Genomic DNA, 25,685 nt, shown 5'->3' with positions numbered 1-25,685 from the left:
CCACCCCCTCGACTCCTCTTGCCATATTTTTCTTTCTTCATGGGACAGAAGCAGTTCCCAGTTACGCTTGTGCTGTGCTTGGACACGGCTCCGGCAGATGGAAGTTGATGCCATTGTTAAATTTTGTCCATACCGAATGGCAGTGCCTTCGGTCTGCCAGCACCGTGTCTAACCACACCACTCCTGTCCTGTGAAGAAAGCCAGTCTGCTTACCTGTAGACAGGGTTCTCCAGAGACAGCAGGATGAATTAGCCATAGCACATTGGTGATGGCCCCCAGCTCTCAGAGCTCAGTAAAACGTGTACTAAGCATGCATGCATGCGTGTTCCCATGCACATGGGCTGCCTCATGAGACCCATGGCAGTCCAGGGAGGTGGGCTGGTATTTACGGCTAATTCATCCTGGGGGTCTATGGAGAGCTTGCTTTCTCTGTCGACAAGCAGGCAAGAATTAGCCATAACGTGTGGGGCGTCCCGAGCTGAGGAGTGCATTATGGAATATTTACTTGAGAGATAACCTAGCCCCAACCAGGTGGAGAGTGGACTACAGGGAGAACAGACTGATCTGCCGGTATAAAGTTACTGTCTCCTCAGGACATGTTATCTGGACAGTAATGGGATGATCTGATAGCTGGGTTCCCAATGGCTGAGGGACCCTCTGCCCCGTAGGAGAGATATCCTCTCCTAAAATTCAGATCGGCTCATCCTCAATCAGGGCTGCTGGTAAAGCTGAAGCAGAACCCAGCTGCAGCATCCCCTGCCACAGGAGGTGGCTGGCTCCGTAGTGCTCCATGCTGGTCGTGCCAGCTCCCATCAACTAGCACTCTGCTTCATGAATGGCACCAGTGGCACTTCCCATGCCATGACAGACACCATGGGATTCTTGGACTATGTTCTGAAGCGCTCCGGTCTGCCATGCTGTGCATATCGACAGTGCCTTTAGAGTGTGCGCTCCACGCTGAGCACACAGATGCGCTCTGGGTGGCCCCGGGTTCAGAAAGAACAAGTGGCTCGGCATCACAGGAATCTTCCCGTACCGTGAATGAAGACAGCGTCTGCGCTGACGAAGCCGAGTCCTGTCTCGGCATCGAGGGGGGGCCCTGCTCTGGCTGCGCCCTGCGCTAATGGCGCTGATCCCTTCTTCGTCTCCGAGGTGGGCGCCTCAAAGGGGGTTGCTCATGCCACTTCGTCCCTTTTTTGATGCCTCCTCCGGTGTCGTAAGCATCTGTGCTACACTAATCCCCCCTGACCTGAGGCGAATCCGGAGGCTGGTGCCACAGAGGTTGGGGTAGGAGGATCAAGAAGGGATCAAGAAAGAGAAGCTTCCCACCTCGACTTCATGCGCCAGAAGCCCAATGACCCCTTGCTCTTTATCGAGTAACGGTGTTTTTCTGGCCTGGATTTAGGCACAGGCAACTGCCTAGGGCGCCAAATTTCGAAGGTCCCAAATATCCAAGCCAAAGAAGAGCCTGCTTCTGCTTGCTTTAGGGTCATGTGCCGGCACAGCCTCAAAGGGACGCCACTCTAGCACTTTGCCTATGAGTGCCAAATTATTAAATCCACCCTAAGGCCTGGGGCTCTTACCTGCCAGGGCCCTCTTTTACTCTTTAAGGCCTCCATCTTCCAGGTGCATTACTGCTAAGCCATGTGGGACATCCAATCATATCTGTAGCAGTTGGAGGACTTGTGGTCCGGGCCTAAACAGCAATAGAGGATGAAGTGTTGTATCCGTGATGGACATCCGGCAGTCGCAGATGCAGGCTTTAAACCTGCTTACCGCAGGCTTCATGGCCTTGGCCTTCTCTTTGACATTTTCTTTGTAGACTCTAAATTCTTTTTTTTTTTTTTCAAATAAAAAAATTTGAAAGCAATGTGGCAGGTAGGATCACTTGAACCATCAACAGAAAAAATTTTAAGCGAGACTGGAACATGCTTGTGCGGTAGCTCAGATGAAGAAAGACTAATGAGGCAGCATGTTCACGCGGGAACTCCCGCACACGCTCAGTAAAGTTTTTTTTTTACTGAGCTCTGAGAGCTAGATCCATGTTGGTGCCATCAGAGGACGTCATCCACGCATTATGGCTAATTCATGTCTGCTTATTGATGGAGAAAGGAGAATATGGTAAGAGGGTTCTTGAGAATGAGGGAGGGGGCTCGAAGGGGAGGCCCAGGAGCAGATTTTTATGTCAGGGGTGGTAGTGGCGAAAAGAAATTTAATACAAAATTTAATTAAAATTTCCCATTTTATTTCAGACCGATGCAGTTCCCTACTTTATTGCGGCATTGATTCCAAAATTCCATTCACACACATTTAGAAGACAATTTCAAACTGCCCACCTTCGTGCAAAGTTAGGAGATACTTTCTGCTCTGCAGCTTTTCTAGTTCCGCTCTATCTTTCTTGAGCTGGGGAAAGCAGAACTTTACAGAATACTGAAGGGGTAGTCACACCATGGATCGATACAGAGGCAATATGATACTTTCCGTTTTATTCTCCGTTATTTCGGATCACTCCTAACATTCTGTTTGCTTTTCTAATCGCCAACGCTCAGTGAGCTGAAGATTTCCAGATATTGTCCAAAAGGACTCCAAGGTCCTTTTCCTGGGTGGCGACTCCCAGAACAGAACCCAGCATTCTGTACCTATAGTTGGGATTATTTTTCCCTACGTGCATTACTTTGCACTTTGTCCACATTACATTTCATCTGCCATTTAGGTGCTCAGTCCCCCAGTCTCACAAGGTCTTCCTTCAATCCCTCTCAATCCTCCTGTGTTTTAACCATGAATAGCACCAGGTCCAATCAGATCACATTGCTCCCTCCTGATACGGACGCCTCTTTCAGCCTGAGGAAAGTGTCTTGCCCTTTACAAGCATGCAGCATGGGGCCTCAGCTGGTCCGAGTGCTCTCAGTGTGACAGACGTCTCACCAAACCCTGCCTGTTGGCGATGTCAGGTTGGTTTCAGTGTGTTAGGGAGGAGCACCACTCCCCGTTGGTTGGGTAAAAACTCCTGATCCTATGTGAATAGCAGAGCTTTTGAGGATGGATTGAGGATTAGGATTCTAAGCCCTAGAGTCCGGAGTGGTGTCTTAGAATCCTCTCCTACTGAGGGTCTCCATAGGACCCTGTCTCTCACTGAGCAGGTCCTAGAGAGATTTAAGAGGAGGAGTAAAATTCCAGGGTGGAAGTTCTCGGGAGAGAAGGAGAAAGAGAAGAAGTTCTAGCAGGGTTTGGAGGGCTTGTGTACTGGAAGATGCCAGGAGAAAGGGCAACCTGCTTTGGAAAGTTCAGAGTCAACACCTGATTCAGGTAAAATTCAGCCCCAGACTTAAAGAACAGTGAAAGCAAGAAAAAAAGGACAATATGTTGAAATCTACTCAGAATGCAGCAGCAGCCAAAAAAGTAAATAGAATGCTAGGGATTATTAGGAAAGGAATGGAGAATAAAACAGAGAATATCCTAATGCCTCTGTATCGCTCCATGGTGCAACCTCATCTTGAGTATTGTGTGCACTTCCTGGTCACCACATCTCAAAAAAGATATAGCAGAATTTGAAAAGGTAAGGAGAAGGGCAATCAAAATGATAATGTGGATGGAACAATTTCCCTATGAAGAAAGGCTAAAGAGATTAGGATTCTTCAACTTGGAGAAGAGATGGCTGAGGGGAGATATGAGAGATGTCTATAAAATAATGAATGGAATGGAACCAATACATGTTAATCAGTTGTTTACTCTTACTAAAAGTACAAAGACCAGGGGACACACAATGAAGTTACCAGGTAATACATTTAAAACTAATAAGAGAAAAATATTTTTTTTTACTCAATGCATAGATAAGCTCTGGAATTCATTGCCAGAGGATGTGGTGAAAGCTGTTAGTGTAACTGCATTTTAAAAAGATTTGGATAAGTTCCTGGAGGAAAAATCCATAAATCATTATTAAGGTGGCGTGGCAGAAACCCAATGCTCATCCCTGGGATAAGCGGCTTGGAATCTCTCTCCCCTTGGGATCTTGTCAGGTACTTATGAGCTAGATTAGAAACAGCATACTGGGTTTGATGGACTTTTGGTCTGACCCAGTATTGCAAGTCTTATGTTCTTATGACATTGGAGAAACAGATTATATCTGCCAAACTGGTATTGAGAGGTCCAGGGTGGTGGAGAGTACCTTCCCCAAAGAGCTGGTCTGTTTCAGGGAGAGTGGGACAGAGTCTGTTTTTGGTTTTTGTATTCTGGATTGAGTTGCAGCTGTAGTGCATTAGCTCACGTGTACTGTTTTTGGATGTGTATTTTGCCACCAGTTTCTTGGAGTAAAGACTATTTTGAACAACAGCTTGGCGTGTTTTTGTTAATGAACTGGTGAGCAGGACAGCCCCCGAGAGAGAAATAACCTCTCTAAGGGTCTTGAAAATTGTTCCCCACCCCTGTGTGGGAATCCTGGGATGGTCATGGGGCCTTGTGTGGTCCATGGCTCTCCCCGTGCACCCCCGTGCCCAAGAGCTTACTGGGACGGGAGCTGCATTACCTTTCCAAGATTGTTAATGAATAAGTAAAATAACATTGATCACAGTACAGATCCCTGGGGTGCTCCATTATTTAATATTCTCTATTAGGAAAACTGACCATTTATTCCGACTTTTCTTTTTCCTATCCCACTAGTTATCAATTTGTAACAGGACATTGCCTTCTCTCCCAATACTTTATCAAATGCCTTCTGAAACTCCACATACACTATAATAACCATTTTGTCCTTATCTGCATGTTTATTTACACCTTCAAATAATTCTAATAGACATAACTTCCCTTTGCTAATTTCATGCTGACTCTTCCCCATTAAGCCATGTTTATCTATATGACTAAAAATTTATGTTATGTTGGCTATCCTCCAGTTTTCAGGTATGCAAGCAGATTTGAATGATAGGTTACAGAGTACCAGTAGTAGGTCTGTAGTTTTGTATTTGAGTTCTTTTAGAATTCTGAGATGAATACCATCAGGTCCCAGTGATTTGATACTATTTAGTTTGTCAGTTTGCCTTATACAGGGTGGCCCATGGAAAAGTAGCCTGCCTCCAATGCACTGGTATTGGAGGCGGGCTACTTTTCCATGGGCTACTGGGTATCTTCTTCCAAATTCACACATATTTGTTGCAGTTCTTTTGGATCATTTCAGGCCTTGTCCTTTCCCTCTATTATTCTTAAAAGACTACACTAAATCCAACACCCAGGTCCCCTACCATGTCTAATTACCAGGTTTTCTCTTAACCAATAGACCAGCAACTAAACCATCTGGCCTCCTCATACTCACTGAAATTTAGGTTTTAACCATGGTCATGAAGGAGAACTATAGCAGTGAGAGAGAATTTGTCTAATTGCGACATAGAGCTATGGTAGAAAGAGAAAACTTGTTTAACAGTGCGAAAGTACCACAGCTGAGGAAAGAGAGAAGAGCTTCTGCTGTTTAACCAGTAGGAGATTCCTTTTGGCTGATCAGTAAAACTGCCGTCTCTAGACCAGAAGGTTAACTCCTCACACTACATGACCAGAAGAATGGAACTCAAGAATAAAAAGAAAAAATGGAACGAGGCACTGTATGGTAAGCAAACCCACTATAAGTCTATGTCATGCCTAGACTTCCACTTAGTGCTTACCGTCAATGAATCTCCCAGGGCTGCTACCACTTTGATGTCAGCTGGCCGGAGCTTGTGGACTAGAAGGGTAAAGAAAGGTTGGCTTTTAATATCTGACATTTCTTCTCCTTTTAGGAAAATTACCATATATGTACCCAGCAACGCTCTCAACATCAGTTTTATAAATATCTGGAATAAAACACTGATCTAGCATACACTGAAGGGGCAACATGAGAGAGAAGGTAAGAAATGAAACTTTTTTACTGTAACTCCATAATCGTGGTTATTTATGCATTTATTTTCAAATTTTTTGTATTAAATTTTCTGAAAATAAAACCACAGAGTTACATGTACTAATTCCACGTTTGAAAGCCCATGTTTGCCCAATTCCAACTATTATATGCATTCTCGCCTTCACTGTCCTCTCCTATTTCCTGGCATCATCATTATAAGCAATTTTATTTTAAAAAATAACATTTCTAACCTTAAGAATATAAGAAGTGCCGTGGCTGGGCCAGTCCAAGGTTCATCGAGCCCAGCAACCTGCCTCTGAGAGTGGCCACAGTCCAGGTCACAAGTGCCCGTCACATCCCCAATAGTTGATCTGTTCTTGTATCTAACTCCCAGGCAAGAGCGCTGGCTTTCCCTGGGTCTTCCTGGCTAGTAACTGGCTATGGACTTTTCCTTCAGGGTCTTGTCCAATCCTCTCTTGAACTCCTCTAGGTCAGTTGCCTTGATCTCATCCTCCCGCAACAGATTTCATAGCTTGCTTGTGCGCCGAGGTAAAAACCCACTTGTTAGTTTCATGGAGTGTGGTGCACCCCACTCATGACTTTATAAGTCTCAATCATATCCCCTCTTAGCTGAACCTATTCCAAGCTATAGAGCCCTAGTCTGTTTCGCCTTTCTCCATAAGGCAGCTTTTTCCATTCCCTTTATCATTTTGGTCGCCCTCCTCCTACTGTCTCAAACCCCCTTCTAGCCTGCTTGTCTCTCACTCTCTCCTACCATCTCTTCTTCGCTCCAGTTTCTGGTGTCTTCTGTCCCTCCGTTTATCCTCTTTCATCCCTTCTTCACTCTTTCCACTCTCCCTCCCAGTACTATCACCAGACTTCTCTCCCGATATTTCCTCATCCTCTCCTCCCTTCCTCCATGCATCTGCTCCTTCCCTCCATATCCCGCCCTCTCTTCCCCGCCTCACTAAACATTTCCTCTTGCCTCCTCCTTTTTACGTCGTCCCCAGCCCCAGATCATGCCGGCAGTGCCCGGACGCTGCTCTCACAGTCTGCTGCAAGGCCAGAGAAAGGCATGTGCAGAAATTGGACACAAGTTTGAAACGTGTGAACAGTAATGTCCAAAGGTCCAGGCTTCGACCCCTAGCTGCTGCCCAGTTGCACATCTTTCATATACATTCACATCTGAATGTGGGTTAGACAACATGGCCTCCTAGATGGCAGCCCAGAATGTCTATTTATTTATTTATTTATTTAGCCCTCTTACAGTATCTGGGCTAATATTGGAAAACAAAACAAACCACCGCTTTCTTCTTCAACAAATTTGCAAATACCCTTGGTGAAGGAGTTTTTCTCTCACCTGACGTGGGAATGCTCTCGGAGGGACCACTGTCAGGACAAGACAAGTCGCTGCCCCAGTTCTTAAAGAGAAGGAGAGGAGAAGGTGTGGGAAGACGGCGTGGAGCCCCCCTTGCAAAGGCCGGAAGGAAATCCTTCCCATGCAGAAGAGATGCTTCCTCTAGCCTCCCTAGTCCCATTTCATCCGTCCTGACATCCCCTCGCTCCGGCCCTCTCTCGTCTATGGGTACTAAGATTAAAAAAGCGCAGCTCACGATTCGAGGGCCATGTGACTCGCAGCCCCCATCCTCCTCAATTAGGATCGTAATGGAAGATCACAACTTCAGAATCTTTTACGACACAGCGCAAAGTCCTCTCCTCCGGGAAGAGTACTTCCAGCTGTGCCCTGATATAAAAAAAAAAGGGGGGGGGGGGGATTGGAAGGCGTGATCCTAGATCAAAATCATGATCGGGGACCTCCGCAGACAGGAAACCCAGTCCCTTGGGTTGCAGCTTCTCATTCGTGAACCTCTCGGTTTACCTCCAGTGCAGTCAAAAGCTGCCCCTGTAGGGTTGGGGTTAGGCCACTCCTGTGGGAGTCCTAGCAGGGAGGACAAAGAAACGATACCTTCCCTGCGCTTTCCTGAATTTCATTACTGTTTCTGCCTCCTCCACCTGCACTGGGAGGCTGCTCCGTGCACTTTTCCATGACTTCCTTTCTATTAAAAAAGCTTTGCTTCTGGAGCATCGCTGATCCCTTTGAGATGTACAAATATCTCTATCGTATTCCCCCCTCACCTTTTCTCTAGGGGATCATATGTATATCCTTAAATCTCATTTCTCAGGGATCACATTTTAATGGCCCTTCTCTAAATTCCCTCTACTCTGCTATCGAAGCTGTACCTGGGATTTATCAGGATCTGCAATCTGAGGCCTTTCCTGAGTGCACAAGAAAAGGCTCAAGAAATGCAAAAAAATGGATCATTTGCTTGCTAAGTATTCATTTTTTCATCGCACAGTAGCAACAGTGATATTGCGATGTTGCTGAAAGGCGCACAGTTCACCTGCTCATGATCCAAACGTTTGGGTTTAACCTGCGTGTGCAGTAGCTGAGGGTCGATAATTACCTCTATTGGCTTCTGGGTCGGTAGGGCACCAGAATAAGAGTAGTTGCTGTTCCTGTGTGTCCTTAGGAAAGGGTCATTCTTCAGAGGCAAGAAGAGAGAGTCAGATAAGTGCAATGACAACAAACTCAAAGCTTCACCACGGAACGCATGCCCCGCGCTACAGCACAGGGGCCAGGACGCACAAGTGGTCCCCAAGTAGCAAAACAAATGATGGAGATTAAGCAGCCAACCTGAGTCGGGCAGCTGAGGGTAAGGTCCGCGGAGAAAGGCAACGAATCGGTTTTCTCTCCTAAAGGTTGAAGCTGGAAGAAAGGACATGCTTTTGTTACTGGAGAAGCAGAGAGAATATGGTGTGTCCTCGGAAATGAGAGAATATCGCAGCTGTACGGGAGGTGCATGTGTGTATTATAAAGCAAATTTTCCTGTACACACACGCACCTTTACCCTCCGTACAGCACAATCCTGCAGGCACTCACTTTCCACCGCAACGCAGATTCAGTCCTCGCCACATACAGTCCCACGTCCTACATATAAAATCCTGTGCCCACATACACACTCACCCTTGCCCATGCAGTACACATACACTCCCTCACACACACATACTTATCTCAGTACAGCACACGTTGCTAGATGTGGAGCATTCGATTACGTGGTCAGGGGCGGTGGTGAGCATGGGGCTGATTGATGCCACTGCTTTTGGTGGAAAACCAAATATACACAACTGTACACAGACAAAGTCAAACCCAGAGGGCATCTACAGGCTACATGCACAACCTCCATACAACACGCACAGCTGTGCACATACATGCGTCCACTCCCATACAGTGCACTTACAGCTATCCACACTCTCAAACATACGCCACCCTGCTCGCACAGCTTCCTGCCGATTCTTTTCCATAAGCCTGCACCGCTCACATTCAGCTGCATGGAAACCTTACCATATTGTTCCAGAGGGCCCTCGAGATCTGAGAGTGGGACTTCTGACTCAAATGGAAACAGTCTGGCGCAAAGAAAGAGATATCCGGGCGCCCGTCCTATTAGGGGGGGGGAGAATGGAAAGGGAAGGTACAATCTGGGTACAAGGAAGAGTCACCAACATGCATCGAACGTTCCTGGGTCTTCAGCCGAGGCACTTCTGGCCCGATGTGACCCGCACCCACAAGAGCAGAGCAGCGAACACACCCCGCAAGCAGCAAGCGAGAGAACTCATCTGCCACAAAACAGCTGAGGTCCCGCGACGGCCCTGTAAATACCACAACAGACCGGGGCGAGCTGCAGTGACGGGGGATGAGATGGGCAGGGCAGAAGCTCTACCTGAAGGTATGCAATCTCGGGGTTGCTGAAGAAAGGCTGTGAAACCACTGTGAAGTCTTCCCGGCTGTCGTACCGTCCGGAGTCGACCAACACCCGAGTACTGTGCTGTAAGAGACAAGAGCACATCAGTCCTCTGCCAGCTTCTGAGCCCAAAATAATATCCAGCCAGGGATTTGTACCTTATTTTATGAGATCACCTTTCTATTCCGTTCCATTTTTTACGCTTAAAGCAGATCCAAAGCGATTTAACATCCCAAAACAATAAAATGCATCATTACAATTTAACAAGGACAAAGCGATAAAAACTCCCCAAGTCTGGTGGTTGCCCCGATGGGGTCCTGAGGCTGGAAGCCATGCACCACAGGCTCCCATTCTGCCCATCACGGGCTGCTGTTATTAAATTTAACTCCTGGGTCATGTTATACTATTGCTGTGGTGGCGTCCAGCTGCTTCGTCCACACTGAGCACAGCAACAGAAGACGTTTGGCCACAAGAAATGTGAGCTTACGCCACTGCGGACCCAGGAGTTTAGTTTCCAGTGTAAGCTCTCAGAGCGGGCACCTACACCGGTACTGTGCATCCAGCTTTGGCGGATCGTGTAACTGTAGATGCCCACTCAGGGAGCTTACACTTCATTCAGCTAGCTGTAAGTACCCACTCCAGAGAGCACAATCTTCCATCCAAGGCCATTTTGGCAAGGGACGTCAGGTAAAATGAAAGCATAAGCTCTCTTCAGAAGGCACCCACAGCTAGCTAAACACAACAAATTGAGGCCCATATTTAGCGCTTCTTAGCTGGATAAATAGAGACTTATGTGGCTAAGTGGCAGCCGCTGAATATCCAGCTATGTTCAGTGGCCACCATTTAGCCAGATAAGACAGCTGGATACCTCAGGGGTGAGCAATGGGCAGATCAAGACAGGGCAACGTTTCCTGGTATCTTAACTGGAGATGTGCCTATATTCAGCCTTATCCAATTAAGCTGACCAAATAAGTTAGCTCTGTCCAAAGTTATCTGGATATAACCTATCCGGTTAAGTAGAACGTATCTGGTTATATTCAGCAGAATAGCCGTGCCACTGAATATTCCTTCTAAGTTAGCCGTATAAGTTATATCCGGCTAACTTAGATAACTTTGAATATTGGGCCCAGGCTGTCTGGGTACCAAAAGGCACCAATAGCTGAATAGCACACACTTTCGCACTCTATGTGTGCTTACTGTTGTTCCCGAAGACAAAGAAAACCTGTGACTGGTGCCTGCCTCAGAGAGCTTACATTGCAAATTTAACTCCTGGTCCTGATGTAGAGTAAACTCACATTTCTAGTGGCCAATGTTGTCCATTGTTGTGCCCAGTGTGGTAGTCTTTCCTCAGACCCAGGAAGGTCTCCAAATCTGGAACCTACAGCTGAACAGGATGCCAAAGTCAAGATGCACAACACCAAAGTGCAGACTATTCAGCTGAAGGTGCCTTCCCCAGAGAGCTTATGTTTTGTTCAGTGATAGGTGCAAGCCCAAAGAGCTCACTCCTTCTTTGGTAGAGTAAATTCACATTTCTGGTGCTCAAAGTTATTCTATGGCTGTGCTCAGTGTGGTAGAAACAGCTAGACACTACCATATGGGCAAAGCATTAGAATATCATGGCCATCAGAAATATGAGGTAATTTTATTCTATCTCAGGCCAAGGAGTTAACTTGAAAACCCACATTTATATTAAAACAGTAGTAAGGAGATAAGTGCTTGAAAGTGGAAGGAGTGTGACCAAAATAGCCTTGCATGCAAGATTCTGCTCAAGTCGATGTCATGGTTGGGCAGGCTGGGTCTGGGATTTCCCCCAACAGGAGCAGGGCCAGACTCTGAGGCAAGACCAGACTTGATCTTCTGCCTGGACCAAGCAGGTTCTGATGGCCAGCAGGACTTAGCTGGAACAAGAGAGTGCATATCACTTAGACCTTTCCAGTGTTAAGCGATTAACAAATTTTAATAAATGTAAATGAGAGTGGGCCTGGAACTGGGAACATGGCTGGTACTAGAGGCTTGGCCTGGAATTAGAGATATGGCTGATGCTGAAGACAGCTGGGGCTGGAGGCAAGGGCTGGAACCGGAGACGAGGCCTGGAGCAGGAGACACAGTGGGTCTCGGAGGCAGGCAGGACTGGAACCAGGCACGGCTGGAGACAAGGCCTGGAATTGGATGCAAGGCCTGGAATTGAAGACAGTGCTGTGACTGGAAACAAAGGCTAGAACTGAAGACAGGACCATAACTGGGAACATGGCCTGGGACAACAGGGACAGAACAAGACTAGGACTGGACCACAGGAACTGAACAAAGAACACAAACACATGAAACAAGGAACTAAGGTACGGCAAGTTTTCTAAGACAAAAAAGGTAAAACAGACAAGGCCTAAGCAGGCCACAAAGCAAAACTAGGTAAGCCTAGAAAGCCCGAAGGCCACAAGACAGGGCAAGAAAGCCAAGGAGGCTGCAGGACAGTGCTGGAAGACCAAGAGGCTGGAAGACCAAGAAGGCCACAGGATAAGGGTGGAAGGCAGAGGAGGCCACAGAGCAAGGCTGAAAGGCCAAGAAGGCCACAGAGCAAGGCTGGAAGGTCAAGGAGGCCACAGAGCAAGGCAGGAGTAAGAAGCCATAGTGGCCACATAGAAACAAGGAATGCAAGGAGCCAAGGTGACTCAATGAAGAGGCGCTGAGTACTGGGAGAGTTAGGGCTAAATAGGGCCTGCTGAGTCACAGAAACAACAAGCAGGTGGTTAGAGCGTGTGGGAGCATGGCTTGGTGAGGACATCTGCTGGCAGGCAGGCTGCCTAGCCGCTGGGATCATGACAGTCGAGATACCCACTTGCCAATCTCACATGCAAGGTCATTTGGGCAAGGCATGCCAGGTGAAATAAAAAAGTAAGCTCCCAAAAAACAGATGACTACAGCCATTAGGGATGCACAGCACAAAAGTGCATACTGTTCAGCTATAGGTGCCCACCCTATAGAGTGTATCCTTTGAATTTACTTGGCATGCCTTGCTCAGACGGCCTTGCATGTGAGATTGTGCCCAAGTTGGAATGCCCAGTGCCACTCTTCCATGCAAGGTCATTTTGGTCCTTCCAAATTTTTCATTTGATATTACAGTTTTTGGCACTTTCAAAGTGGATTACATTCAGGTACTGTAGGCATTTCCCTATCCCAGGGGGCTTACAGAGTGAAGTGGTTTGTCCAAGGTCACAAGGAGCAGCAGTGGGATTTGAAGCCTGGTTTTCCTGGTGCGTAGCCTGCTGATCTGACCACTAGGCTACTCCTCCACACCTCCTTACTCTTGTTTTAAAGCATTTTTCTGCATTAGTGCGGACTTTTCAGGTTAATTCACTTTATTTTTTTTCATTTAGCACACTTTTTATACTCCTGTTTGATTTGCATCCCATTAGCTTACTGCAGCCCATGGGCGATCCCTGATTTTAATGCGTGCGTTAAGTAAAACCTGTACTAAAATTTAACTCCAATTATAGCGCAAGGTTTATTACATCGGCCCCAAAATGCATCAGGAAGTAACTCAGAAAGCCAGGACCAACTGAAAGTCTCCCACCAGAAAAGGAGGTGTTAGGTAGCTCTGGAGTAACATAGGATCTGAAATTAAGGTGTCCGCTGGGATGATAGAGCTAACCTTAGCTGAAACCTTTTTACATTAGCCAAGATATCTGCAGGCAGTCTCAACCTGGCCCTGGTTGGCTCCACCATGTTTACGGGTTTGCAGCTTTGCTTTTCTTAGAAGGCCTAGAAGTGTAAGGACCTGCAAACAATGGGGAAAGCCCCCACTTTCTGACCCAGAGTCATATGGTAACCCTACTCCACGGGCAGACTAGAGGGCCTAGAGCGCTGGAAGAGCCGGCCAGGAGGAGGGGGAGCAGGGTGGCCGGGACCGCGCGCGGGAAGGTAGGAGGAGCGCCAGCGTGGTTATCTGCAGAGGCAGAGCGCCGACGGTCTGATGGTGATGTGGGAGCGGCGTCGGGTTGCTGATAGGACAGGGGTACGAGCCCATAAAGAGAAAGAGTTAGGTGCTTTGGAGCAGGGTGGGGTCCGCCAATCCGTCCCGTCTGCCTAGGGCACCAGACCACCCTTGCACCAGCCCTGACTCTCCTGGTGACCTTCCAGCCAGTCGGCTTTTCAATATTTAGAATGAAACTGCATGAGATACGTTTGCATACATCGGAGACCCGGTATTCACAGAGCTTATCCCAAGCATTGCCTCGAACCCCTGGCTGGCTGTGGAGTCACGGGAGCCTTGCCTTACTCTAAGTCCACCTGCTCCTCTGGCTCTCCTCATTCAAATGCCTCTCTCTGCTCAGAAACAACACCATGTAGATTCATCTAGGACTGCCAGCCTGAGAATATTATATCATTACGGTGTTTTTATGCTCTGTTGGCCTCTAGTCCTAAACAAAACTCTTTTGAAGCAGAAAAGCACTTCATTATACAGTCTGCAAACATAATTGTTGTGCTGTGTATACGGTTCCTTCCCAGCTGAGTAAATGAGCTGAAGCGAAAAGCGGTGAAACTCTGCAGGATCAATAGTGCAGACGTGGCAGTAATCAGAAAGGCATGGCTCAGCGGCCCTGCAGCCTGCGTAGGGCCGCTGCTAGCGTTTTTGCTGACCTGTGTGAACGATTACTATGGTGTCCCCCATCCCCCTGCCCCGCTCCATTCAGTCGCGGTCCTGGGCCTGTCAAAAAAAAAAAAAGCCCAGCCCCCTCCAGCAATCTGACACCCGCTGCCTCCCCCATGGAAGCCTTTGTCAGGAGAAAGGGTATGAGGTACCCCAGGCAAACCTTACAGCCTTGCACACGCACCCCTCCCTCACACCCTCTGCACACATAAACGTAATTTAATTATGCTTTTATAGCAAATGTTACATGAAAGGGAATATCGTTTACAGCATGTACATTGCATTTACAGGCACTGCTGAGGGGCCAATCAGAAAACTCTGCAAAAAAAAAAGACACTTGGGGCTCCTATGGAATTATTTTTGTAATGTGTGCTAGGTGTGGGCTTGGCCCTCAGAAAGCCATGAATAAACGGAATTACCATTACAACCTAGTGAACCTCCCGCACCGAAACAACCCTAACGGCCAGCACTCACTGTGCATGGAAGGCAGACTCCGGTCCCTAACCAATGTGCCTTCCCCTTTTTGTACCAGCACTAGGGCCTGGCAGTTTTTAGACCTTCCCTAAAGTTCCCTTCTCCCAAGCCCGGGATTGGACGGCCTGGCCCTATAAACTGGGGCTGAGCAGGTGCCAAAGGCAGAGGGTGTGTTGGAGCTGAGCAGGAGTCACAAGGAGTGTTTTGGCTGGGGTTCCCTTGCTAGGCCCTCCCTGGCCTGGATATTTTTCGGGGAAAGAGATTTTTTTTACTTGCTGGTGTTGTCGAATTTGATCCCAGTGTCAGGCGGGAAGCCCCCTGCCTGAGGGAACGAGAATCTGGGTGCGATGCTTGGCCCTACGCCCAGTTGAAGTGGGGTGGCTTCTGTACCTGCCTGGAGAATGGAAGTTTTTTTTTGAGGGAGACAGTTTCGTTGCAAGATTGGGAAGTTTCGGGACTTTGCCATTCAAGATCCAGAGTTGGAGGACTATCAGAGAGATCGAGACCTGTCCTTTTTGCCAGAAGCCCACTTTCAGCCACCCAGGAGGGTGGGTTTTGTAAAAGTCCCTACCCCATAGGGGTTACTGGATCAGAGAACAGCGAGGGAAAACAGGCACTGTGGAGTTTTGGGTATTATGGAATTCCTGAACTTTATCATTTAAATTTAGGCTGAAGTTTATTTTTGTTACAGTAAATTTTATTTGAACACCACCTCTAGTGTCATTCCTGTTTGTATTCTGAAGGCAGGTGCCAGTGGACAGTGAGTACTATCTGTGAGAGAGTGGATGGACTGAAAGTGGGTTCCCCGTTCCCCTGCACACCTTGCACCCAGGGGGTTAAGCCTCCCCCCATCGAGAGAATCCTTGCCCTGGGGTGTAAGGAACTGGAGCTAGAGAAATTGAGACTTAGCTCCGGTTCTAAGTGTGTCCCCTGCATCATTTCAATCCTAACACCAAAGCAGGGGGCTACACACATGTTACACGAGGCCCTAGAACACCAATACACTTCCTATTAGGAAAATAAAACAAATCAGATAGCTATAGATCCCTACACAGAAATTACGTTAGCAAAATACCTCACCTTAGTCATAGATGTGACAAACAGACCCTCACCAAATATAGAATAGACCAGAAAGTATAAATAGAAACATGCAGAGAAGAACTGAACTGGAACCCACAACAAGCCAGCCTCTACATGCAGAGCAACAATGAAAAAACAGAAACATTATCATTCTTCATAAAACATTAAACAATAAAATCAAGAAACATAAAACATCAATAATAGTAAAATCATATTCATAAAAAGAATACATATTTCAAACCAGTTAATGAACAGAATATCCAAAATTTCCCATATACCAATAAAATATTTCAAAACAGTTGACACATCAAACACTAAGCAATAATTAAAACAAATAAGGATAAAAAAAATCCCTCTCTCCATACCTGAGATTGTTGTGGAGTAATGGGGTTGAGGAGGGGAAGGCTCACATACACATACAACCCAAGCAAGCTCACATTCCCACAAACATACACACACACATCCCAGGCAGGCTCCAATTCACTCACACACACACACACATCCCAGGCAGGCTCCCATTCATACACACACACACACACACACACACATCCCAGGCAGACTCTCATTCAAATGCACGATCCAGGTAGGCTCCCATTCACACACACACACACCACACACACCATACACACACACCCATCCTAGGCAGACTCTCATTCAAATGCACGATCCAGGTAGGCTCCCATTCACACACACACACACCACAAACACACACCCATCCTAGGCAGGCTCTCATTCACATGCAGACATCCCAAGCAGGCTCCCATTCACACACACATAACCCAGACAAGCTCACATGCACAAGGAGACAGGCTTCCTCTCTCTCCACTCACACAGGCAGACAAGCTTCCTCTGTCTCATACACACACACACACACACAGGCTTCCTGTCATATAAACACACATTCAGACAGGCTTCCTTTTTCACACATACGCTCAGGCAGGTTGTCCCATGGCTCCCGGTGCTGCCTCAGCCTCTCCTCTTTTTCAGCCACCAGTGGAGTGGGCTCCTTAGGTGGCCATGAGACTTCTCCTTTTCTTCGGCCGGCAGCAGCCCCGCAGCCTCTTCTGCTGCTGCTGCCACACCCCTAGATGTGCTTCCCCCATGCAAAGGCATGGTATGCACACCGGGTAGCGCCAACCCTGAGCCTTTTGCCCTGCAAGAGATCAGGGTGTGATCCCCAGCTTTCCAGGCCAGCTGGGGATGCCATGGAGGTAAATCAGTTTTCTGATCCCTGTCACTCTGAATGCAGCTGTGAAATCAGACTCAAAGGTGAAAACAAAGCTAAAACTGCATCTCAGAACCCTCACTTTTTATGCATAAAAAAAACAATAAAGTAGGCAACTAATTCAGCTTTGATAGGGAACTCTGATAATCTGTGCTGTGGCTCACGGGGGCTGGCACCCAGAGAAGGTTCCTAGAGAAACCTAAGAAGCAAGCTTGACCTCAGTCGTCCTGGCTTCATCTGCACCAGGGCTTCCCAAATCTGTCCTGGTGACCCCGCAGGCACTCGGCTTTTCAGGATAGCCACCATGAATATGTATAGTCTGCATAGACTTGAATGTATGCAAATAAAGCTGATGCCTATTCATGGTGGCTATCCTGAAAACCTGAATGGGTCACCAGGACAGTTTTGGGAAGTCCTGATCTTCACCATAAACCTTCAGGCCAACATGAGGAAACCTGGCTCAGCGTAACCTTGCCTTGAGTAGTCCCAGGCTAGAAAGGAATTTCAGGTGGCCCCCCCCCCCCCCCCCCCCACCCCAAACCCTTTGGTTTCCCAGTAGGGGTGTGGGAGGAGGTGAGCTTGAGTCTTGCTTGGATGTACCTGGTAGGCTCTGTTGACATCTTGCATTCTCTTCAATTCTGGAGAGCCGTCCCGGAGCCTTAGCAAACAAGGACAGAAGCTCCTGTAGAGAGAAGAAAAGAGGAAGAAAGTAAGAGCCCTGAAAAGAGAAGAAATTGTTAAGGGCAGCGAAGGGTCAGGCCCCGTCAATCTGGGAACTGGAAGCACACTAGCTCAGTCAGGAGGGAGGGAGGAGGAGGCGGCACGCTACTCCCATCCCATCCTACCCCCGCACTTCCAGAAGCGTGCAAGCCAGGAGACTTGGGCTGTCTACAGCCCTACGGCAGGGGCAATGGTTCCTGAGGAGCAGTCAGTCAGAGAACGAGAGATCCCCCTCTGAATCCTGGAGACAAAGACAGTGGAGGGGGAGAGGAAGAGAAAGTGACGGTGCATTGAGGACAACCAGAGCTGCCTAGACACTCAGTCAGCCCATACTTAGTGGCAACTAAAGATCTCCAGCCCTAACGTGGAGCCAGAAAGTGAGCTCCATCAGCTCCCACGGCCTGTGCTGAGTCTCACAATAGCTGGACCTACAGCCTCCGCACACTGTCTGCCTCTGCTCAGCTTGTCCCACATAGCGGATTGCCTTTTTGGTCGGGAGTGTCGAGAGGGAGGCCAAGCAAACCAAGCAAGCTCTTCCTCCATCCTTGCGTACCAAGAGCTGTAATTAGAGACCAAGAAAATGTGGCCTAAAGCTACAGAAATAACCCAATTGTTTGAGAACTACTGACCAAGCAACCTCTCTTCGGCACAATGCAGGTATTATGAATGTTTTATTGTGCTCTGCCAAGATTTTTGGATTGAGCAGATTATAAATCCCTCACCATAAATAAATAAATACATTTGAGAGATTAGAGATCGAGAGCTTGAGGTTATACTCACATATTCTGGCTGTTATCTTCGGCCAGACAGGGAACCTTATCGCAACCAGCCTCATTCACCCCCAGACGCGACCTGCCTATAGTTTGGCTCAAATGCCATCGGTCCTGTTCTTCAGCAGCAAGGACACCACCACGATACTGCCAACCTTGCTGAACCCTGCGGCGCAGCATCCTTTGAAGTCCCGTGGTGGGAAACGGACCCGCCGGCACACCTTGATGACATCATGCGGCTGAGTACATAAGCCCCAGCTGCGCTCCCTATTTCGCCTCAGCAACGGGTCTCCTGCCTTGCAGTGCATGTTGCTCCAGTTCCTGATGTCCCGAGTTCCTGGTTCTTGCCTCGTCCAGCCTTCCTCATCCAGCCTTCCTAATTCAGCACTGCCTTGTCCTATTTGTCTTGTCCAGTGTCTTCAACGTGTCTTCATCCACCCTTGGCCTGACTCTCCAGATCTTGACCTCTTGCTTGGACCTAACCACTTTTGCCTGCCGCCTGGACCTGACCACTCTCACTAGCTGCCTGCCCCGACCTTGACTTGTCTCTGACTCCGTTAGTGAGCTGCCTGCCATGATCCCGGTGTGCCTTGGACTGTTGTTATCTTCACTGCCCTAGGGACCTGCCTAAGTCCTGCTGGCTGGCAGAACCCAAGGGCTCAAGGGTATTGAGGTTTCTGTATTTGATGATTGTATTGAATTTCTAATGTTGTAAACCACACTGACCAGATTCATTCTGTGGGAGCAGTATATAAGAACGAAGAAATAAATAAATAAACCTGTGGGGGAGGTGGCTGGGAAAGGTGAAGCTCCAGACTGTCCCACTACAGGGCGCATTCGCCAGCTGCCGGTGTAGGCCTGGCGGATTCGCTGTTGACGTTGCGTCAACTATCCATAGCACAAAGGGCTCACCCACCTGCAATCCTTCACACCGGCTTACGATTGGGGTTCATCCCTGTCCTTGTATGAGGAAGACAAACCCAATATAAATCCTGTATCTCCAGTTCTGTAAATATATATTCTGTGTCCACAGATCTGCCATTCCCACCTCACCTCTAATAATGGGAGCAGAACAGAGCTCGGTTATTTCCCTGTACACCTCCCAACACAAAAAAAAAAAACATTCAAATTGTAGTGTCATCTCAGTAACACAAACTCCCTCTACTAAGAACGTAAGAAATTGCCATACTGGGTCAGACCAAGGGTCCATCAAGCCCAGCATCCTGTTTCCAACAGTGGCCATGCCAGCTGTGCCTGGCAGGATCCCCAGGGCTAGAGAGACTCCATGCTGCTGTCGCTTAGTGATAAGTAGTGGCTGTTCCCAAACTCTACTTGGTTATTTATTTATTTATTTATTTAGCATTTTTATATACCGACGTTCTCGATACAAAATATCAAATCAGGTCGGTTTACATAAAACAAAACAATCGCGGTGAGGCGTTACAATAAACGGAGTTTCAGAACATGAGAATAAATATTAAATAAACAACAGTGACTCATCAAATGACGAGAATCTATATAGTAAATAACATGTAATAAAATAGAAAATGGTGGTAAATAACTAACTTGAAATAAAATAAATAATAAATAATTTATTATTTATTTTATTTATTTATATTTTTTATATATGTTTAATAAAATATATATTGTATATAAGAATTTTGGATATTTTTTATTTTAATAAATAATATAAATTTTTTATTTTTTATGTTTAATAAATAATAATAACATATAAATAAAATAATAAATAAAATAAATAATAAAAAATAAAAAATTTTTTTATTGTTAATAAATAAATAATTTATTATTTATTTATTATATTATTATATTTTATATATTTTATATAAAATTTATATTTTATATAAAATATATATTTTATATATTTATTTTTAAATAAAATAAATAAATAAATGGTTAATAACAGTTTCTGGACTTCGCCTCCAGGAACTTGTTCAAATCATTTTTAAACCCGGCACACTCTGAAATAGTACAAAATCCTGCAAAAAAACCCCCAAAAAAAGCCCAATCAGCGCGTATGGAGAAAACCTGCCATACACCGTACTGTAGCGCTAATTCACAGGGCTCCAACAGCAACTCCCCTGCCTATGAAAAGGCAGCACTGAAATATTACACTGGGTCCTACAACATTACTACATCTCCTCTCAAGAAAACAGAACGAACAAGACTGCTACGTGCCGAATGCCTCAGCTCGGACACCCGCGCAGAGCAATAAATCTAGAACAGGGGACCACAAATTGCAAATGTGCAAACAGAACCCGAAACGGAAAGCCCCAAGAAGCCAGACTCTGTGGGAGTCATTTTCAAAATCATTTGCACCCATAAAATGCAGTCTGACGGGCGTACACGGACATTTTGAAAATCCTCCCGGGGGCTGGGCGAGGACAAGGTGCACGCGGAAGTGATTTCATGCGCGCGTTGAAAGGTACTTCAAAGGGGCGTTCCCGGGGGGGGCAGAGCTGGGGGCAGGGAAGCCGCTGACGCCCGGGCTTCTGATTTTCCGAAGCGTGCGCATAAACGCACGCAGGCGCGTTTGCACCCGCGCCCCATGCAGGCGTGCACGCCCTAATTTTCCTCTTAAGTCCTAAAGCTGCCCTCTGTATGCAGAGCAAAACTGGAAAACCAGAAACGGGAATACATTCCCTCCTCCTCCTCTGCTGAAGCCGCGCCCCCTGCGTCGTCCCTGCGGGGAGTGGGGGAGGGGAGGTTGCGTTGGAGCCGCCGAGCTCCTGTCGGGCATTTTGTTACACAACATCTCCCCGCACCACGCCAGGGGCTTGGTGGCCCCCGGCACAGCGTCTCCCACCGCACCCCCTTTGCCCTGCACTGATAATCCCCCAACTCCTCTCTTTCCCCCTGTACCCAGCAGATGCCCCCTCCTCCTCCTTCTGTCTTTCTTTCTTTCCCCCGCCCCCACCAAAGGACCAGGGACGGGAAGAAAGAGGGAGAGAGGATTGGGGATGAGGAGGGAAGAGAAGACTAGAGGGAAGGCGGATAGAAGAGGCAGAACTGGAGAAAGTATTTTTTCACTCCGTGCACAATCAAGCTGTGGAATCCGTTGCCAGAGGACGTGATGAAGGCGACGAGCAGAGAGGGGGTTTAAATGAAGTTTGCACCAAGTTCACGACACATTATTAGCCGGGCAGACTAAAGAAAGCCATTGCTGTCCCTGGGAGCGAGTAACAGGAATTAGATCTGCTTTACGGGATCTGCCCGGTACTGTTGGAGAGAGAATGCTGGGCTCGATTGGGCCTTGGTCTGACCCAGCGTGGCCTAGGATGAGGGGAAGAGGCTCCCAGGATAAGGAGATATCGGGACCGGGGGGGGGGGGGGGGGGGGGGGGGGGGGGGAAGGAAGGTGGGTGTCTTGTCCTGCTCCTTCTCACATCCTCCCGCCCCCTCGAGCCTCTTTCTCACTCACCCCATCCTCCCCCTCTCTTACACGTGCACACTCACACAGCCAGGCCCCTCCCCTGTAGCCACTAGCTTGCAAGCCTGGCCAGCCCCCCCTCGAGTCAGACATTCCCTCTAACTAACTAGCCTTGCTGCCTCCCTCCCCCGCCAACCTGTCTCCAGCCAACCATTTCTTCCCCATCAGCCAGTCTGGCTTCCACCCCAGGCTGCAAACGAGTTCCCCTAGTAGTTAGTCATCCCCACAGCCCTGCTTGCCAGCCGCCACCCCTCTCAATGACAGGCCGATACAGGAAAGGTTGTGGGAGAGCGGGCGAACTGTGCGCACGATCCACTAAATTAATTTATTTAAATCAGGGCCCGCGGCAAAAAGAGGCGCTAGGGACACTAGCGCGCCCCTAGCGCCTCTTTTTGGACAGGAGCCGGGGCTGTCAGCGGGTTTGACAGCCCCCGCTCAATTTTGCCGGCGTCGGTTCTCGAGCCCGCTGACAGCCACGGGTTCGTAAAACCGGACGCCGGCAAAATTGAGCGTCCGGTTTTCAACCCGCCAGCCGCGGGCCTATTTCAAATTTTTTTTTTTAAATTTTTAACTTTTTTTAACTTATAGAAACATAGAAATGACGGCAGAAGAAGACCGAACGGCCCATCCAGTCTGCCCAGCAAGCTACGCACTTTATCCTTTTTTTTTTTTTTTTCAATCTTTTTTTCTCACCCACCTGTTACTATTGGCTTCCAGTACCCTCCAGCCCTAATTCCCCTCCACCCCACCACCAATGTAGAGAGCAGCGCCGGATCTGCATCCACGTGAACATCCAGCTCAATTAGGGGTAGCAACCGCTGCAACAAGCAGGCCACATCCCTGCCCCATACTCTTACCCTTTGGGGGCCTCTGACTTAATATCGCCACGGGAATAACTAATAGCACCCGCAACATGCATTTGCATGTTGCGGGTGCTATTAGGTTCGGGGGGGATGGACGCGCGTTTTTGATGCACTATTACCCCTTACTGAATAAGGGGTAACGCTAGCGCGTCGAAAACGCGCATCCAATCGCGGGTTAACAGTGCGCTCCGCCGGAGCGCACTGTACTGTATCTGCCTGTAAGTCAGCCAGCCTCCAGCCTTGATCCCCAACCCCCCCCCCCCCCCCGTTTCTCTTGCACTGTGCCGGATGTGCTACTGCCGGCACACCCGACTCTGTGGGTTTGTGCCGTGGGGGTGGCTGTAGTTTCATGCTAAAGAGACTGCAGATCAGCGTGAGAGTACAGGCACCCACGCGGCATGCACTCCCAGAGAGCTGCGCAGTCCTGGAATAGCACCACCGAAAACGTCGGTCCTGCCAGCATGTGGTGTCCTCTCCTAGGACTGATCGTGGGGTTCCTGCTTGCCCCCTGCCTCTCCTTAGCATGTCAGCACCGTTCCTGGGGCCCCATTCAGTACTAAGGGACCAAGCACTGTCCCAAATTCCTGCACAGGGATTAATTCCCCTAGTACTGATTGGGGATTGGTCCGTTCATCGTATTGTAATGAAGGAATGAATGCTAAGTGGCAGTATTTATTTATTTTCCTAAAAGGACTTGCATCCTGTACTATCGTACCATCCAGGTGGATAACAAAATAAACAGTCATGTTGCTCCAGATTTATTGGTATACCTTTTATCTTTCTTCATATCGATTTAGAAATATTGACTTATATTGAATCTCTGTTTGTTTTGTTTGATTGTTATGAATTCTGACAGATGTAATTGCCTTAAGAGATTCTTTGTAAGTTTTTTCTTTTTTGTAACATTACGAAAATTGAAAAAAAAAACAAAAAACAAAAAAAAAACCAGTCATAAAATGGTAAGAGCACACAAATCAATGCATAAAACATAGTTACATAAAACCTTTATGGCACCAACCATTAAAAATGTCATAAAAGTCATAAAAACCATATTCCAATCCTACATAATTAAATAACACCAGCTGACTCATACAAGATCGCTAGAAGCCTGACAAAATAAGTGAGCCTTCAATAATTTACAGAACCTAATTACACACGCTTCAGCTTATCAGGTAAGGCGTTCCAGAGATTTGGGCCGAACTTACAAAATAAGTGCACCGAATCATGTCCAAGCTTGATAAAAGCAAGGCCTCTCTATTATTAGCCTTGCGAAAACCGAACTGGAAATCATCAGGAAGACTGTGATTGTCAATGCAACTTGTAGTTCTTTGGGCCCCATATTTTGCCAGTGGGGTAGCTTTCTGGAGGCTTTGGAGGATTCAGGTGGGAGAGGGAGCTCGAGAGAGGATGGGATCTTTAGGCCCGCTACGTATTTTGGTTGGGAGGTTGGCAGGGGGGGAGGGGGGCAAACAGATACAGCTGCTGCCTGAACCAGACATTACCTCCTGTAAGGCCTCTGACGCTTGGATTTTCAGAGCCTTTGTGAAAGTGGATGCCCATATTTTGAGTGCCTAGAGACCTTTGTTTTCAGTTTTATTTTTACTAGGACTTTTTCGGTTTTTGTTCATTATTAGAAACAATGATAAATGCCCATAAAAATAAAATAAAAACTGAAAACTAAGGTCCCTGTGGATACCGTAGGGAGAGGCAACACTAATCTTAGCCAGTTCCTCTTTAAGCTAAGTCAACTCCTTCTTCATTATAGAGAGCAGTAGATGGTGCAAGTTCTAAGCTTTCACATGGTCTGCCTAAGGACTAGTGCCCCACAGTTATTACTTAAGGAGCCGGGTTTGTTATTTCCTCAGCTGCCCGCATCCTGGCTAATTAGCTGCTATCAAAACTGGACACCACACTTTGCTAGCTGGGGACACTTCCCTCAGAGAAACGATATTCAGTACTCATTTTGCTATCCAGGGCCACCTCCCTCTGCTATCAAAGTTTGGGCACCGCCAACCAGGACCACCGTCCTCGGAGAAATTATTTTCAGTGCTCACTCTTCTTGCCAGGACCACCTCCCTCGGAGGCATGATGGTCAGTACTCACTCTGCTATGAAAGCTGCGCACCGCACTCTCTTATCCAGGGTCACCTTCCGCAGAGATACCATGTTCATCACTTCCACCAGATTCACAAAAGCTCTGGGAACCTGCAAAAACGCAACACTTCACAGTGAATGTTTAGGCGTAGTCTCAGTTTTCCAGCTCTTGCCATCAAATAGGAAAAACACTTTAGTGTGTCCGGCTCGTAATCTGCAGCGTCTCAACACATATACAATAGGCAAGGCCCCCCCGGTCTCTAACAGCAGCTCGGGGTAGATTCTCCTGCAAGCGATAGCAAGGTTTATGGCCCGTCTTTATTTATTGATGAATTGATTATAATTGGCGCCTTCCTGGGACACCATACAGTACTTGGAAGCAGCAGGAGTATCGGCACGGAGTAATGTGTAATCCAGAGGGCAGCACGGTGAAAGGAAGGAATTAGGCGTCAGGCACAGGCGGCTTTTTTTTCTGAAGAATGCCGGGGTGGCGCTCTAGGGCTGTCGGGAAGGTGCGAGAAGAGAGCGCGGGAGGTGCGTGGGGCAGTGCGGGGAGCACGACGCGCATATTAAGTCAGAGGAGAGGGAGGGGCTGAGCCACGTTTTTGAGATTCTACGTAGGATTTAACATCTACAGCGCCTCTACCTGCACTGTAAGTATCTATACTCTATTATTAGGTGCCTTCCTTTAAAATCTAAAAGAGCTTCCCG

The 25,685-nt window shown here is 47.6% G+C and overlaps 1 long non-coding RNA gene across 1 annotated transcript; it reads right to left on the bottom strand.

Moving 5' to 3' along the window:
* Positions 1 to 9,640: 9,640 nt before the first annotated feature.
* Positions 9,641 to 25,038, bottom strand: LOC115088880. The gene is made up of 3 exons (XR_003855956.1): positions 24,985 to 25,038; positions 17,682 to 17,763; positions 9,641 to 9,741 (listed from the first exon to the last, which is right to left on the bottom strand). It is a non-coding gene; the product is annotated as an uncharacterized LOC115088880 (long non-coding RNA).
* Positions 25,039 to 25,685: the final 647 nt, after the last annotated feature.

The sequence above is a fragment of the Rhinatrema bivittatum genome, chromosome 3, assembly GCF_901001135.1.
Source record: "Rhinatrema bivittatum chromosome 3, aRhiBiv1.1, whole genome shotgun sequence".
In the NCBI taxonomy this organism is placed as follows: Eukaryota; Metazoa; Chordata; class Amphibia; order Gymnophiona; family Rhinatrematidae; genus Rhinatrema; species Rhinatrema bivittatum.
Note: the sequence above shows the minus strand (reverse complement) of the source record. Positions and strands in the feature narration are given on the sequence as shown.